We start from the raw sequence: 15387 nt of genomic DNA on the forward strand, positions 1-15387 counted from the left end.
TAATAATAATCGAAAAGAAATAACTCCAAATTGAGTATTCTCAGACTCCCAAGTATGTATGTGTCAAGTTTCGTAGCTGTAGGCCAAATGGTCTGGCCTGTAGAGAGCTAATACACATATACATATACAGATACTAATATACGCCTACATTCCTTTTTATTATTAGTAGATATGAACGGGTTTTGTTTCAGAAGGAAAGCTGATGTATTAGTTGAAGATTAGTTAATACTTCAATTCTGTTTCAAATAAAAATTAAAATTTTAGATCTGGGTTTTAAAAATTTGAGTAAAGCTTTTAAAAGAATACGATATGTAAAAACTGAAGGGAAAAAGATACTTTATATACATAGCCATTAAGTTACATAAAATATTTCCTTCAAATGTTCACTAACTTTCAATCTCAACGAATCAGCTGATAATCAAAAGCTGTTAGTATTAAATAAATTTTTAAAAAAGAATCCAAATGAAAGATTTTTTTGGGGAGGGGAAAAAATGTGAAAATATTCTGTTTTATTTTTTTAAACAGATATTAGAAAAATGAAAAGATTACAGCTCAATGGAGGGTGTGTGACACTAGTATACGTAACATGTAACTTCTCATATACTGTAGACGTAAGTATGCTGATTTTGCATTTTTTTTTTTTTGTAGATAATTTAGAAAAATCTCATTATTAGCAAAACAAATAGCAATATTTTTGTTTTCATCTATACAAGTTTTAATAAAGAAATGATCCATTCTTATTCAGTTATTTTTTTGTTAGCATTTTCGATTATTGTTCTTATATTCCTTACTTTCGCTTATGTTCAATGGGGTTGAATAATGAAAAGGAGTAATGGTTGAATTATAAAGTTTAAGAACATGTAGGAACTTTTTGTACTTATTTTTAAAAATTTATTCTTACATTATATTAGAATTTATTTTTACTAATAAATAATTATAGTTCATTTTTTACTTGCATCCAGATTTCAGTCTCGAGAAAAAATTTGCGGTAACAAAAATATTTAAAGAATCTAATTCGTTCTCGAATATTACTAGTAATGCGAAACATCGTTTAAGTGCAACAAATTTTTTGTTTTGTTTCCATAGGATTTATATAAAAGAGAATAAGGCGTTCCATTGCTAATGATGATGATGATAATGGTGATGTTGTCGTTGATATAATTTATTATATATAATATATATTTCATATAAGAAAGTTATTTTTATCTATGTTTCAAAATATGCAGAAAGTAACAAAGCATTATCGTTAAATAAATTTGTAAAACGCAAAGTACTGTCTTTTTTAGAGTGATTTTCCTCAACATACGATGCCGCAGTTTTCCTACGCTTTTAGCATCTGCTTTATTTTAGTGAAAGCTTGTTGCCCTACTTCGGCAATTTTTTCATCCTCTCTTGACGAGATCTACAAATTCTTATTGTGATACGGAATGCAATCTTTGGCTGTGCTGGAATTTGCATTGACGTGCTATTGAAATATTTCTCCCTCATATCATAATGCAAAGCCTTGACGTTTACCAAAGTACCTCTCATTTTTTTCCCTTCATTTTTGTTTAAATTAAATATATATTTAATAGTTTCGCTTTTATTACTTTCTCGTATACGTAATCGTAAAAAAATTCAAATTCGAAATTTTGACGAATCTCTACGTTTTAGATCTCCCTGTGTTCGAAAAACCAGCATTTGGAAAATGTCCATCTGTCTGTCTGCCTGTGACAAAGATAAATCGAAAACGCTTTGAGCTAGACGGTTGAAACATGATATATGGTCTTTGTAACATATTTTCAGATTTCTATCAAATTTTGAATAAAATCTGTTCAGAAGAAGTCCGTCCGTCCGTCTTTTCAATTATAAGTTAGCACGGCAACTACAAAACAAAGAGAGCGAAATATATAAAAATAGGCACGCAAATTTAGCACTTATAGTGTAGACATCTGTCAAAATTTGAGATAAAACCGTGCTTGACATGATAGATAGTCAATGGGGCGACTGTCTGTCTCTCTGTACATACAGAAATATGTTAACGGGATAATGATACAACTGCACTTGTATTTTACAACTACAAGTGTAGTTTTGTGTCTAATCTTTGTTTTAGTCGGTTGAGAAAAAAAGGGTCTAAAGCACAAATTCAATTTTCGACTACTATTATCTGTATGCTAGAGATTAATCGTCAAAAAACTCGCCAAGGATCCCATGATAGATTCAGTTAAAAATGCCACATTCATGCCAAAAAACATTTCGTAAATACTGTACACCAATGTCATGCAAGGCGTTCTCAAACATGGCAAGTTTATTAGAGAGTATGAGAGAGAGATTTATGCTGAGCATGACCACTGGTTAAAAAACAACAACAAACAGCATTAAATCAACAAATCAACAGACAACGTTCATAATAGAAATCCATTGTTGCGAGAGGGGCTCGTTAAGTGATCCTTGGAAGAACAAAATAATAAAATTTCAAATAACAAAATATACAACACAATTTCATTGTAAGCATGCCTTAAGTAGAAATCTATTGAATATGAAAAAATAAGCCGAATCTTCCTAACATATGTCGTGTGACGTAATTTATAAATGAATTTCAGACTAGAAATATTATTCTATTTAAATGTAATTTCCTTTCCCAAATTAAGAAATCTATTCTTATGATCAAATTTCGTCGATTCATTATCAGAATAACGTTCTTTCCAACGCGTTTCAAATATCCGCGTCATCGAAAACGTCACTGATTATCATGATAAACTGAGAGTACTTTCACAAATGACGGATTCGTATGTAATGATTTCTTCTCCTTGCATTATGAATTTCTTTATTTGCTAACAACGTCATCAAAACACACGGTTTCACAGATCTTTATTCAAAAATATAACCAATTTTTATCATAAATGATTTTATTACGTTCGCTTAACGTTGACCGATAACAATTAAGTCTCATTGTTATTGAAGCCGTGGTGTTAGATAGTAATTTTTTTACATGCAGGTATATACATATATGCATGATAAAAATGGATTACTTCTTACAATGAAATGATTGCTCTAAGATTAATGAAAATTGAAATGAAAAAATTTAAAATCGTATTAGAAAGATATTTAATAAATTGTTAATATCAGATATTGAATGTTTAAAAGCAGATTTTTTAATCATTGTTACTTTTTTAGTCTTTAAATTTTTAATTTGTTATCAAAAATGTTATGGAATCATGAAATATATTTTTTTCACAAATTCACCTTTCGTATTCGTTACTCATGTGGAACGTGTTTATAATTAACCTCTGAAAAATCAAAATAGAATATTGTAATAGAGAACTCATACATGTTCCAGCAAATAGAGAAGAGAATGAATAATCTATTGCAAAATTTTATCTTTCAGAAGATGAAATAGATGAATGTAGACAAAAATGCATAAAGAAATACGAAAGGATAGAAAACCTGATATAATTATCGATATGAACAGGGAAATTTTCAGAAAAGTACGATCACTGATTTGCGAATTTATGTTTTGAGTGCTCAACAAGTTGATCTTTATCAACAAATAGAAATTTAAATGGTTATTAAGCAAATAGGAAACTCATTCTTAATATTATTTCAAACTTGATACCAATTTATGAATAAAACAGGTTGTAGTAATGTTTTTCCTTGTTTTCTGCAAAAAATACAATACGTGCCTTATAAGTGTTTTAAAAAAATGTGCATAACACTAACGATGACAAGAGAAATATAAAATAATTTCAGAAAGAAATATTTATAAGTTAAACTACTATATTTATTTTATTCATTATTCACTCACATAAAATAACCAAAACCGATAGAGGAAAGTAATATTTATTAAATAATATACCAGGAAACTGCAATTATAATTTAGGATAATACTAAGTGTTTTATTATTCAGTAATAATACATAAGGACTTGAATATTCCAAAACAGTTACAATAAAAAAAAAAATAAAAAAAAAACTTTTTATAACTGCTTAAAGAAGTAGGTTATATATTGTAAAATTTATAAATAGTATGAATTATGTAATTCATATGGATTCTAAATTATGGTTTTAGAGTTTTTGAAAAACTTTTTCATATATAAAGTGTTGCGGGAATAATGCAATGGTCAAAAAATTTGATCTCAAGAGTTTGACGGATCTCTATGTTTCAGATCTGTATCAACACGGTAATTCAAAAACACTTCGAGTTAGACGGATGAAATTTAGTATACGGACCATACACGAAATTTGTAGATTTCTATCAAATTGTGCACAAAATCTATTCAGAGGAAGTCAGTCTGTCTGACTGTTAGATAACAAGATATCTCTATAATTCCAAAATGTGAAGAGCTAGGTACATAAAATTTGGTTCACAGGTTTACTATTTAAAATATAAATTCTTATCAAGTTTTGAACTACATCTCTCAAAGATTTCATCTTCAGTTGGTCTATGTGGAATGACTTAAATCAATGAAATTATGTATATTATCTTGTGATTACAATTGTAGTTTCGCGTCAAATTCTAGTTTCATTCAATCCGGAAAAGAAAAAAAAAGTCATTTATAAACACATATTTGCACGATAGAATGCTTAAAAATATTATATCGGCATCAAAGACCTATATTTCACAGCTACTTGCTAATGCCATAGAAGACACTTACGGCCTTACATAAGATACATAATTTTATGCAGGAAGAGGGAGATGAGACCTTAATTGGAGAGCTTGCGAGAAAATTTTGAAGAGATCATTTCTGCTGCATAACATTGCGCTTTTTAGAAACCGAATCTATGGCAATATATTATATTTTAAGTGGAAATTAAAAATTTCTAGATGAACAGCACATGGAACTTTTGTGAAGAAAAAATTTTTTTTATTAATCATATTATATTACGAAAAATATTTCTAATGTCAGGTATGATAAAGTTGTTAAGCTCATATAAAATTTTTGAAAATTGTGGAAAGAGTACGTCACACCCATCAAAGATTGACTTAAAATACACAATTTGGGAATCACTGTTCTAAAGTATATTTTTACGATGTAATTTTGTTTCCCAGTACAGTTATTTCCATCAAAAGAAGGACCGTCTTACGGTCAGCTCTATTGGGTGTTGATCGGATGTTGGATGAATGACTTCCGAGCTTGGCGACCATTTGCGGCTTTGGCGGTAAAATGGATGATACCAGAATCTTCTGGAATTTTGGCGATAGGGTCATTAAGAGGCGAGTTATGCTTGATTGTTCGAGAACTTTCTCTGTCCTGCTCCGGAAGCTATAAAAGGTCAGTTGTCTAAGCCGAGAAGCTTCCGGCATGGAGGTTAGTTCTCGCCATCCGGCTGGGTACAGAAAGAGTGTGGGATCGACTTTCCCCTATCCACTGGAAAGATTGTACCGTTGCCGGTGATGGCAAGACTCTGCCTTGATTTCTGCTAGTACTGTCTAGCGGGTTTGGTCATGTGGATTTTATCATAGCCTCAGAGTGGTCGGAGTAGTCAATGTAAGATTATCAGAAGAAGGTTTTATCTGATTTTTTATGAGATATCTTTGTAATTTGTTATTTCATTCTCATATTTAATATTAGTGTAGGCTTGAGTTACTGAAAACTGCTTTTAATAGTATCGAACTGTGGTTTGTAAACTATTCTCATTTACGGCATTCTCCATTTTATATTAAATTTCTTCGCGATCCTTGGAAACAGTAGTTTATAAAATTTTTAACATAGTTAAGTGAATTTCTTTATGTGATTAGTGTTACGTAAGCATGTTGCCCCGCCTCTCACTTGTAACGCCCTCTAGCGGTATATGTAAAAAACCATCAGTCTTTGTAACATCATCGACGTAGCAGCAACGCCGAAAGGCAAGGCTCAATCCAACTCCCGAAAGCGGAGAAACAATAAAATCTTTAAAATACAAAAAAGATCCGTCATCATTATCAAACCTCTCCAATTAGTTAGACCGAAAAAGAAATTCACTTTTTTTTATCTATTGAGTTCTGAATAAAACATATAATTTTATGAAAAAATGGTTTTATGTATATGGATATAAATATTTTTAATAAAAACATTTTTAAAACTTTACATCATAAGTACTCAATGTGAGTAATCGTTTCTACGTTCAGATGTGTATTGGAAATAGTAATCCGTCATTCATTCTCTAATTCTAACTAAGACCCATATTTTGTTATAATAGCAAATTATTTTGAAAATCTGGCTTCATATAGATAGGCCGATGAAAACAAAATGAAAATTTTAATTGCCTCTTTTTCAAATCGGTGTATTTTTTTCTTATAGATAATCACATTTTTTTTGGCTAGTCAGAGACTTAATATATAATATTTCATTGCTTTAAATAGCAATAGCTATTCTTTTCCATTTAAAGGGATTACGAATTTAAAAATATCTAACGACAATGGATCACGAATACAGCTTAATTCCTTATCTAGAAGTTTTTAGAATATTTTCAAATGTTTCCTCCAAATTTTATCATATGACAAGGAAATGTTGTTTTTAAATAACAAAAGATTTGTATTACTTTTTTTTATGGGAAATTCTGGAAAGCACGGGGACATTTTGTTTTGTTGATTTTTTGCCAAAATGGACGTTTATTTTTAAATTCTTCAGTTTTACTGCTTTATATTAAAATGTTTGTACTTTATAAACGTAAATTCATCCTTAATTCAAATCATTAGTTTAGATTTTATTATGGAGAAAGTATAGTAATCGTCAAAAAACTTGAGCACGAGATTTTGACGAATCCCCACGTTTTAAATCGCCCTGAGTTCGCAAAATACATTTTTGGAAAATATATATCTGTCTGTCTATGACAAAGATAATTAAAAATTGTTTTGAGCTAGGTGGATGAAATTTGGTATACAGTTTTTATACCAAATTTGCAGATTTATATCAAATTTTGAGTAAAATCTGTTCAGAGGAAGTTCATTTGTCTAGTTGTTGGAATATTAGTCAACATAATATCTACAAAATGAAGAGAGCTAGGTAGATAAGATTTGGTACACATATTTAAAATCTCTAGTGTAAACACTTGTCAAAATTTGGGACAAAACCATGAGGGTTTTAATATATGTCGGTCTGTGCTTTCAGAAACAAGTAAACGCGGTAATTCAAATACTCAATGACTTAAATATATCATATTGCATATGTGATTTTGAGACTATAAGTGTAGTTCTATGTCAAATTTTTGTTTCAATAGATTGAGAAAAACGTGTCTAAAGTACGAATTCGATTTTCGGCTATTGATAACTGCATACCGGAGATTAATCACTTAGGAACACACGATAGATTCAGAAAAAAGGCTAAATTCACTCCGAAAGTCAATATTTCGTATCTATAGTACGCCAATATCATACAAAGTGTTCTCTGGGGTAACATCTTTATTAGAGAGTATGCGAGAAAGTTTTGAGGAGACTATTTCCGCTTTTTTTTTAATATCAATAACGTAACTGAATTTTTCAAGAAAATCTTCATCTTCCTAACTTGACATTATGTGCGTTTTTTCTATAAAAAAAGGGTAAATTTTCATTTCGTACTTCGAAAATGCGTTATATTCGATATGTAGTAATTATCTTTCGTACACAGAACCCATTCCATTATAGAGGATTGAAAAGAAACGAATATTTAGGCTGATGGTTTAATTTAGTTAATTACAATAACATCCTGTACTTTGCGCAGCTCTTCATCAATGATTCTGTCAACAAGAGTTTGTCTATGCATCATTCAGTGATGGAATAATATATGAGAAATAATTTTGTTTATTTATCCATTTATTCCCCCGGGGGGGGCACCTCGAAATGAGGATGAGATGCTTCCGGCATGGTGGTTGGATCTCGCCACCCTGGAGGATACACTAATAGGTGGGGGATCTGACTCCTCCCATCGATGACGGGACGTACTTCCTTCGGGGAGGGTTGTACCGTGGCCAGTGACGGCCCTTAGGACTCAACCACAGTTCCCGCCAATGTTGCTGTTGCGGCGGTCCGGTCATTCAGTTTTATGGTTTAAATCCGTGTGCCTTCGGGCGGGTCGGATTGTTAGATGGTTGACTTATTTATCCATTCAGTTCTTTATTATTACTCGTTAAGTTGCAGCATCCTTATTTCAAACTTGGTATGTCAGCATAGGTAAAATATTTCTTAATAATTTCAAATATTTTCTCCACCATTCATATTCTTTTCCAATTTTTTTGACATAAAGCTTTTGCTGATATGTCTTTTTCATAAACTTATCTCCCATAAATAATTAATTGAGACGCTGTAATAATGGCAAAAATTTCCTTAAATTGTAGAACAAATTCTGAAGAGTATTACAATCGATTTAATAAAACTGATTCTATATTACGTAATATGCAATAATTTGGCGATAAACAGCGATAAACGTAAGGTTTCTAAATCATTATCGTATTTTCCTTCATGCATTATTGGTTCTATTTTAATCGATGAAGGAAAAATGAGTGATTCCCCAATTGTGTGTTGTTTCAAATTTCTCCTTACTAAATATGGATCTTTTAAGGATGCCTGTCAAATCAATTGAGGAATTGTTGTGCAATTTAAAACAAAATAGAGTTTGATTGTACATGTTTTTATATGCTAAAAGTATATAAAATCAATCTTATTTTGATTTTACGTACTTTCATCAGCTCTTTTATAATAAAAAATATTTCAGACTAATTTGTAAATTCATTGGGTTTGGTTTCAGAATGAATTTTTTTGCTAAATTTAACAGGTTTCACACTTTTTTTTATTAACCCTTCAATGGGGACGTCTGTGAGACCGCTATCGATGTATTTTCGGTCACCCCTATTCTATTTTTTAGCTCAATTGAATGGATTGGCCCTGTAGCTTCCTGTTTTGTGATCTTCAATACACGTGCACTTCTTCAACCGATTTCAGCCGATGCCTTTTAAAACAATTCAGTTATTTCTTTAAGCGCGGTCTCTAAGACCGCATCTCCCTGTTAGTGTCCCAGTGATAAACTAGGCTTAGCAGATGGCGCTAAAACTTGGGCCCCGAAATATCATCCAATTTACTGATCCTATTATGAAGCAGTGTTCCAGACACTTTTAAATGAAGCAGAAAGTGATTTTAGTGATAAGGATAATTGTACAGAAGAGGTTTTCGATGAAAGTTAGCATTCAACTGATTTTGATATGTATGTTCAAACATAATTAATTTTTCTAGTGAAAATGTATTTTGATAAATTTATAAAATATATTTATATACCAAGATATATATATATATATATATATATATATATATATATATATATATATATATATATATATATATATATATATATATATATATATATATAATTTGTAGGTTGATTTTTATACTAGTTCTTAACCTGTATATTTAAAATGCCCAAGAAAACCGTGCTAAGAAAGTCACACATGCTGATAAAAAAGGGTCAATTTTACTCATTGTCATTTTTTTTATTTTTCATATAATTGTTGAATTTTACATTATATTGTCTTCTATATACCTTCATATACTGTAGAAATAAATATGATTTAAAAAGTAAAAAGTAATATGATTTTTCAAGAATATTATTTATTGTAACATGTAATTTCAGAAGAAAACGTTTCTTCCAACGCATTTACTTTTTTCAATGATAATATATTTTGAAAATTTCTAAAACATATCTACATATCAAGAAAAATATCTGCAAAATATATTGGCAGTTTTTCATGCTAATACATTCATTAGAACATTTAATTTGAGTGTAAATGAAATGCGGTCTCGTAGAACGCACCTCCCCAGTTAAGTCCTAAAATTTCACCTCCCTAGTTAAGGGTTAATTTATCTCTGCAGATAACGGATGCATATTATCATTAATCACACAATATAGAAATAATTATATTTAATAAACTCTTCTGGATCTTTTTCCCATTTTTCATTAGATAATATATTTCATCCGATATGTTTTGAAATAGAAAAAGCACCATTGAATTCATTCACAGTTTTTTAAGCTCATTGAATGTCGGTAAATCATTCTCATTTGCATTGCTTTTCTTTTGATTTCTCTGGACGTTGGATTACTATTTTTAATATTTCTCCCATTATGTGGATATTAAAACTAAAACAAATCTATAAATATGCAATATTTCTTTGCGCATGTTCAATCTCGTACGACTGCCACTGGTACAGAATGACTCATCATGCTTATTTGCAGTTTATTCAAATGATCATTGTCCTTCGAGCAAGCTATTGACTATACATAAAGAATATATTTTGAACACTTGATTGCAAACTTTGCTTAGAAGGAACAAAAATGATGTATATACAGAATTACAGAATGCATTTGAATATATTCTCATAGAGATTCATGAATGAAATAAAATTTGAATATAATTGAGAAATTTGAATATAAAAGAACTGCATGGTTCTTGCTGTGATCGCAGAAAATGACTAAATAACGTAAAGGAAGGGGTACAACTAGTTTAAAAATGCTGTAGCTAAGATGGCCATTATTAAACGCCAGACCCTTTCAAACTACATATTGTTACAAACCTGTAATTTTTGTTTCCCAGCACTAATAGTGTCATCGTAAGAACGACCGTTTTACGATCAGTCCTGTGGGTGCTGATCCGCGTCAGTAATCTTAGAGCTTGGCGACCATTTGGCGACTTGTCGGCGAATTTGGCAATTTTGCCCACAAAATAGAGAATACTGGAAACTTCGAGAACTTTATCGATCCATTCAATAGGAACTGAGATACGCACTTATTGGTCCGAGAACGTTCTAGGCCCGCTTCCTGAGAGCTATAAAAGGCCGGCAGTCTCAAGCTACAGTCAACCAGATCGAAATCGGAGTTGGAATCGCAACAAGTAACGAGTGGTCGAGAGGATAGCGAAGCAACGGCAGTATAGTTTGGCGAAGTGCGAGCGTTGTGTGGAGCTCAAGCGAACTGAGATGTGTGCTGCGTCCTTGTGTTTATTGCTGAAGTAGCATCGAGTCCTCTGAGGAGTACCCAGTCATGTAGTAGTTTGTCATCAGCTGGATACAGCTAAAGCGACTAGACAGTGGAGAATTTCAGCCGTTTGGAGAGACCTACGTGGGCGTAGAGTGAATCTAAGATGATTCCCTCTCCTGCTGAATTCCGTCTGGCTGCTTCGTGTGCTGTGGCTGTTATTATTACCGTTTACGATTTGTAAACTACTGTTTGCTCTAGTGTGCTGTCCTGTGTTCTTCTCGGCCGTATATATTTGTCATCTGTGTATTCGTTGTCTCTGTGTCAGTGTCTTCGTGTTAAATATACGCCGTCTTTGTTTTCTATTAAAGAACTGTTTCTTTCTGCATCGATCATCAAATCTTAAATTACCCCAACGGAAGTAGTAAGCCCGTAACAATATTAATCCCAATACGAAACAAGTAAAGGGCATCTCATTTCACAATTATCCTTTCCCATTATGTCAGTTCACCTCTACGTTGGTATTAGCCTAGCATATCGAATAAAATGAATAGTTGTTGCTAGTTAGGTAATTTGTTGTAATTTCAGTCTGGTGTAGTACAATTCCAATGTATTCACATATTCACTGTACAAACTTATTCTCAAATGTGATGGGACTTAGGGTTTTGACAAGTCGCCTGAGATTTATACTCGTCATAGTTCGACCAGAATCATAATTGTCCAGAATTACTCATTATGATAAATCACGCTTTTTTTCAGCTTATTAAGACGATTATTGTCCTCCGAGCAAGCCATTGAACTGTCCTGTATTTAAAGAATATATTTTGTACAAACCTAGCAAAAAAGTTTGCTTAGAATGAACAAAAACGATGTATAAAAAGAATAACAGAATGCACTTGAATGAACTTAAGACGTAACAAAACCGAACAACTAAAGCATTTTCAAAAGGAGCTGTATAATTCTCGCTGTGATCTCTGAAAATGACTAAATAACAGAAGGAAGAGGGGACAGTTTGCTTGAAAATGCTGCAGCAAAAATGGCCAATATTACACGTCAGACCTTTTGAAGTTGCATATGAATCATACCACGGAGCAAATAAAGGACATCTCATTTGGCAATAGTCCTTTCACATTATGTCAGTTTACCTGCCATTTGGTGTTAGCTAAGCATATCGAATAAAATGAATAGTTGTCGCTAGTTAGGTAATTTGTTGTAATGTCGGTGTAATACAATTCCAATATATTGTTAAACTGACAAACTTATAATTATATGTAATACGATTTTGGGTTTTGACAAGTCATCGGCGATTTATAAGTTTCTAAATGTTATTATTATTTTGCCTTTTATACTTTCTCGTATACGTAGTATAGAGAAAGTATAGTAATAATCAAAGAATTCGAACTCGAAATTTTCACGAATCTCCTTGTTTTACACCTTCCAGAGTTCGAAAAACACATTTTTGGAAAATGTCCGTCTGTCTGCCGGTTTGTGGCAAAGATAACTCAAAAACGCTTTGAGATAGATGGTGAAATTTGGTATACGGTCTTTACACCAAATTTACAGATTTCTATCAAATTTTGTGGAAAATTCGTCTGTCCGGCTGTTCGTTTAAAAGTTAAAGCGATAATTACAACACGAAGAGATCTAGACAGATAAAATTCAGTAGAAAAAATCTAAAGTGAGGACACCTGTCAAATTTTGAGCCAAAACCAACCAGGGGTTGACTGTCTGACTGTCTTTACTTTCAGAAACATATCAACGCGATAGTTCAAAAACGCAATGACTTAAATATATCAAATTTGGTATGGTATTACAGATTTGGCGCAATTTTGTGACAGATTTTGCTTTCAATTGGTTGAGAAAAATGTGTCTAAATCACAAATTCGATTTTCGGATAATATGAACAGCATGCCAAGGATTGCTCGCTAAATAACTCGCCATGAATCACATGATACATTCAGTAAAACTGCTAAATTCAAAATCAAAAGTTAATATTTCGTAATTATTGTACGCCATTGACATGAAAGGTATTGTTTGGCATTTATTAGAGAGTCTGAAAGGAAGTTTTAGAGAGACAACTCCCCTGGTTTTGAAAATGCTCAAACATTTCAGAAGTTGTAATAAAACGAGAAAAGCATTGATGTGTAAATCAAACACATTAGTAGAAGAATGGAAGGCTGGAGAATAAATTATCCGAAATTAATTATTTTATAGTTTCGAAAGAGGTAATAAACGATAATCATCGAGTTTTCTATATGCACCTGTTAAAATCCTATCATAAGAGAGCAGAATAAAATTGATTTGATTATGAATAGCCCGGATGTCTAAGGTATGAATCAAAATTTATCATAAGTGGGTCGTCATTGTTTGATTTTGACGAAATTAAAGAAACCAGTTCCATAAAAGATAAATTAAATGAACAGCAAATTGCAAAATTACATAACATGCTATTTAAACTTTTAATATCTATTTTTAATAAATCAGAAAAAAAAGCACTATTTAATTAAGCATGGTATTCAGTAACATTAAATACTCCAACACAATGTAGGTTTCGTAGATTTACACCAAAATAAACCAAAATATTAAAAATAAAAACTCATAAAATGTTTAAACAAAATACAATTTAGTAGATTCAGATTATATATCTCCCATAATTTTAATTGAAATAGTAAAAAGAGATTCTAGACCTTTCATTGATCACAGAAAATTAAATAATTTCATGAAAACGCAATTATTCCCTGTAATAAATGTATGAAAAAATATGTGTAGTGAGTTAGTGAGTTACCTGTAGGTTGAGAGGGAAAAGTGAAAGTCCAATAAGATGAAAGCTTAACAATAAAGACTTCATTTTAAAAACTTGCAGTATTAATAATACATTTTTAAAAAAATAATAGGGAAATAAACTGAAAATGTTTACGCTCGACAAATTTATCTTTAAAAAAAAAATGAGTGGAAAATTTTGTTCCATAAAATAGATATTTCTGCACGCTCTACACAGATTCATAATAATAAAATCTCAAAACATTTCAAATTATAATAACACAATTTCAAAATTCGAGTGCTTTCAACCTTTTAAAAATATTACTCGTCCTTTTTAAAAGATCTGTTTTGAAAATCAACAGAAAATGTTTCTTTATGCTTTTCTTTTATATTTCTTACAAAAAAAAAAAAAAATAACTTTTATCGTTCAAGAGCAAATTACAATAAAATAATTTTTCTCTGTTTTACTTATTATTTATCAGAATTTTCTAAATTTTATTGTATATTTTAGGGTAAAATGTTATAGAATTTAAAAAATATTTATTCTTCCAAGTTTCTTGAGTAACTGCATTGCCACTGTTTTTCTATTAATAGTAAGAACTAGAAGTTTCCTTTAAAAAATATAATAATGAATTTTCTTAAACATAGGTAATTAAATATCAGAATGAAAGTAACTTGATAGTAATGTTTCGTTTCTACGAGTGTCTTACTCGAAAGCCGATTCCGCTAAGCATTCAATCGCACGTGTTTGCCTGGCATATGTTGAAGTCGCTCGTATTAAACTTCTTATACGATAGTGTTGGCTTAGATATTGTCCTTGTCCAGTCACGGTAAAAATTATGAGTTCTGCCTCACAATAACTTTTTATATTATATAAAATATTGATATAAACTAAACGATTTTGAGGTATTAAAATTCAAAATTTCTACCGAGAATAGAATTTTATAGAGGAAATTCTATATAGAAATTTAAAGAACTGGCATATTTATTTAAAAAAAATAACGCGTAGATGCCAGTAATTTTGTATTACTTTAAAATTAAAAAAATATTTCAATGATAAGTATTTAACTGTCGACCGATCTTTTTTTTTCCTAATTTAAACAAATTTTTAAACATATTTTTATGCATAATTTACAACAACACTTTTTATTTTTTCCAATGAAATTCTCACCATTTTCATTGTGTATCTAATTACATATTTCCTTTCCTTGATTGAAAACCAAGAAAGAAGAATTCTATTTTTTTTATAATAAAAAAATGCTAAAATCATAACTTAATACTAAAATTCTTTAGTAATGATATATTGGATTTTATTTTATTTTTTCTATTTCATTAATTTTTTGTGGAATCGGCAAATAAGGCTCTCTGAGGTATTAAGTATATCAATAAATATATTTTGAAAATTCAGTAATTATATCATAGTTGTCTTAACAAATTAGAGAAATATAGCTTCTCTATTAACGCAAGATATTGTCTGATATTTCCACGATTTTTTTCGAATATTTCGGATATTTGCCTTGCAATATCGTGAAGATATTGTAAAAAGATTGATGAATATTTCATGCTAATAGAGTCACCATTAGAACCATAAGCACAAATTGTTCACTTTTTTTGCAATCAAATTTAAAATGTTATTATCTTAATTTAAACAGGTTTTAAAAAGCTAATGGAACAACTTATTGTAATTGAAAAACGTTTAGTAGAATTCCTGTTTCGTACAATATTTTGTAGCGC

This window comes from Argiope bruennichi, chromosome 8 (genome assembly GCF_947563725.1).
Source record: "Argiope bruennichi chromosome 8, qqArgBrue1.1, whole genome shotgun sequence".
In the NCBI taxonomy this organism is placed as follows: Eukaryota; Metazoa; Arthropoda; class Arachnida; order Araneae; family Araneidae; genus Argiope; species Argiope bruennichi.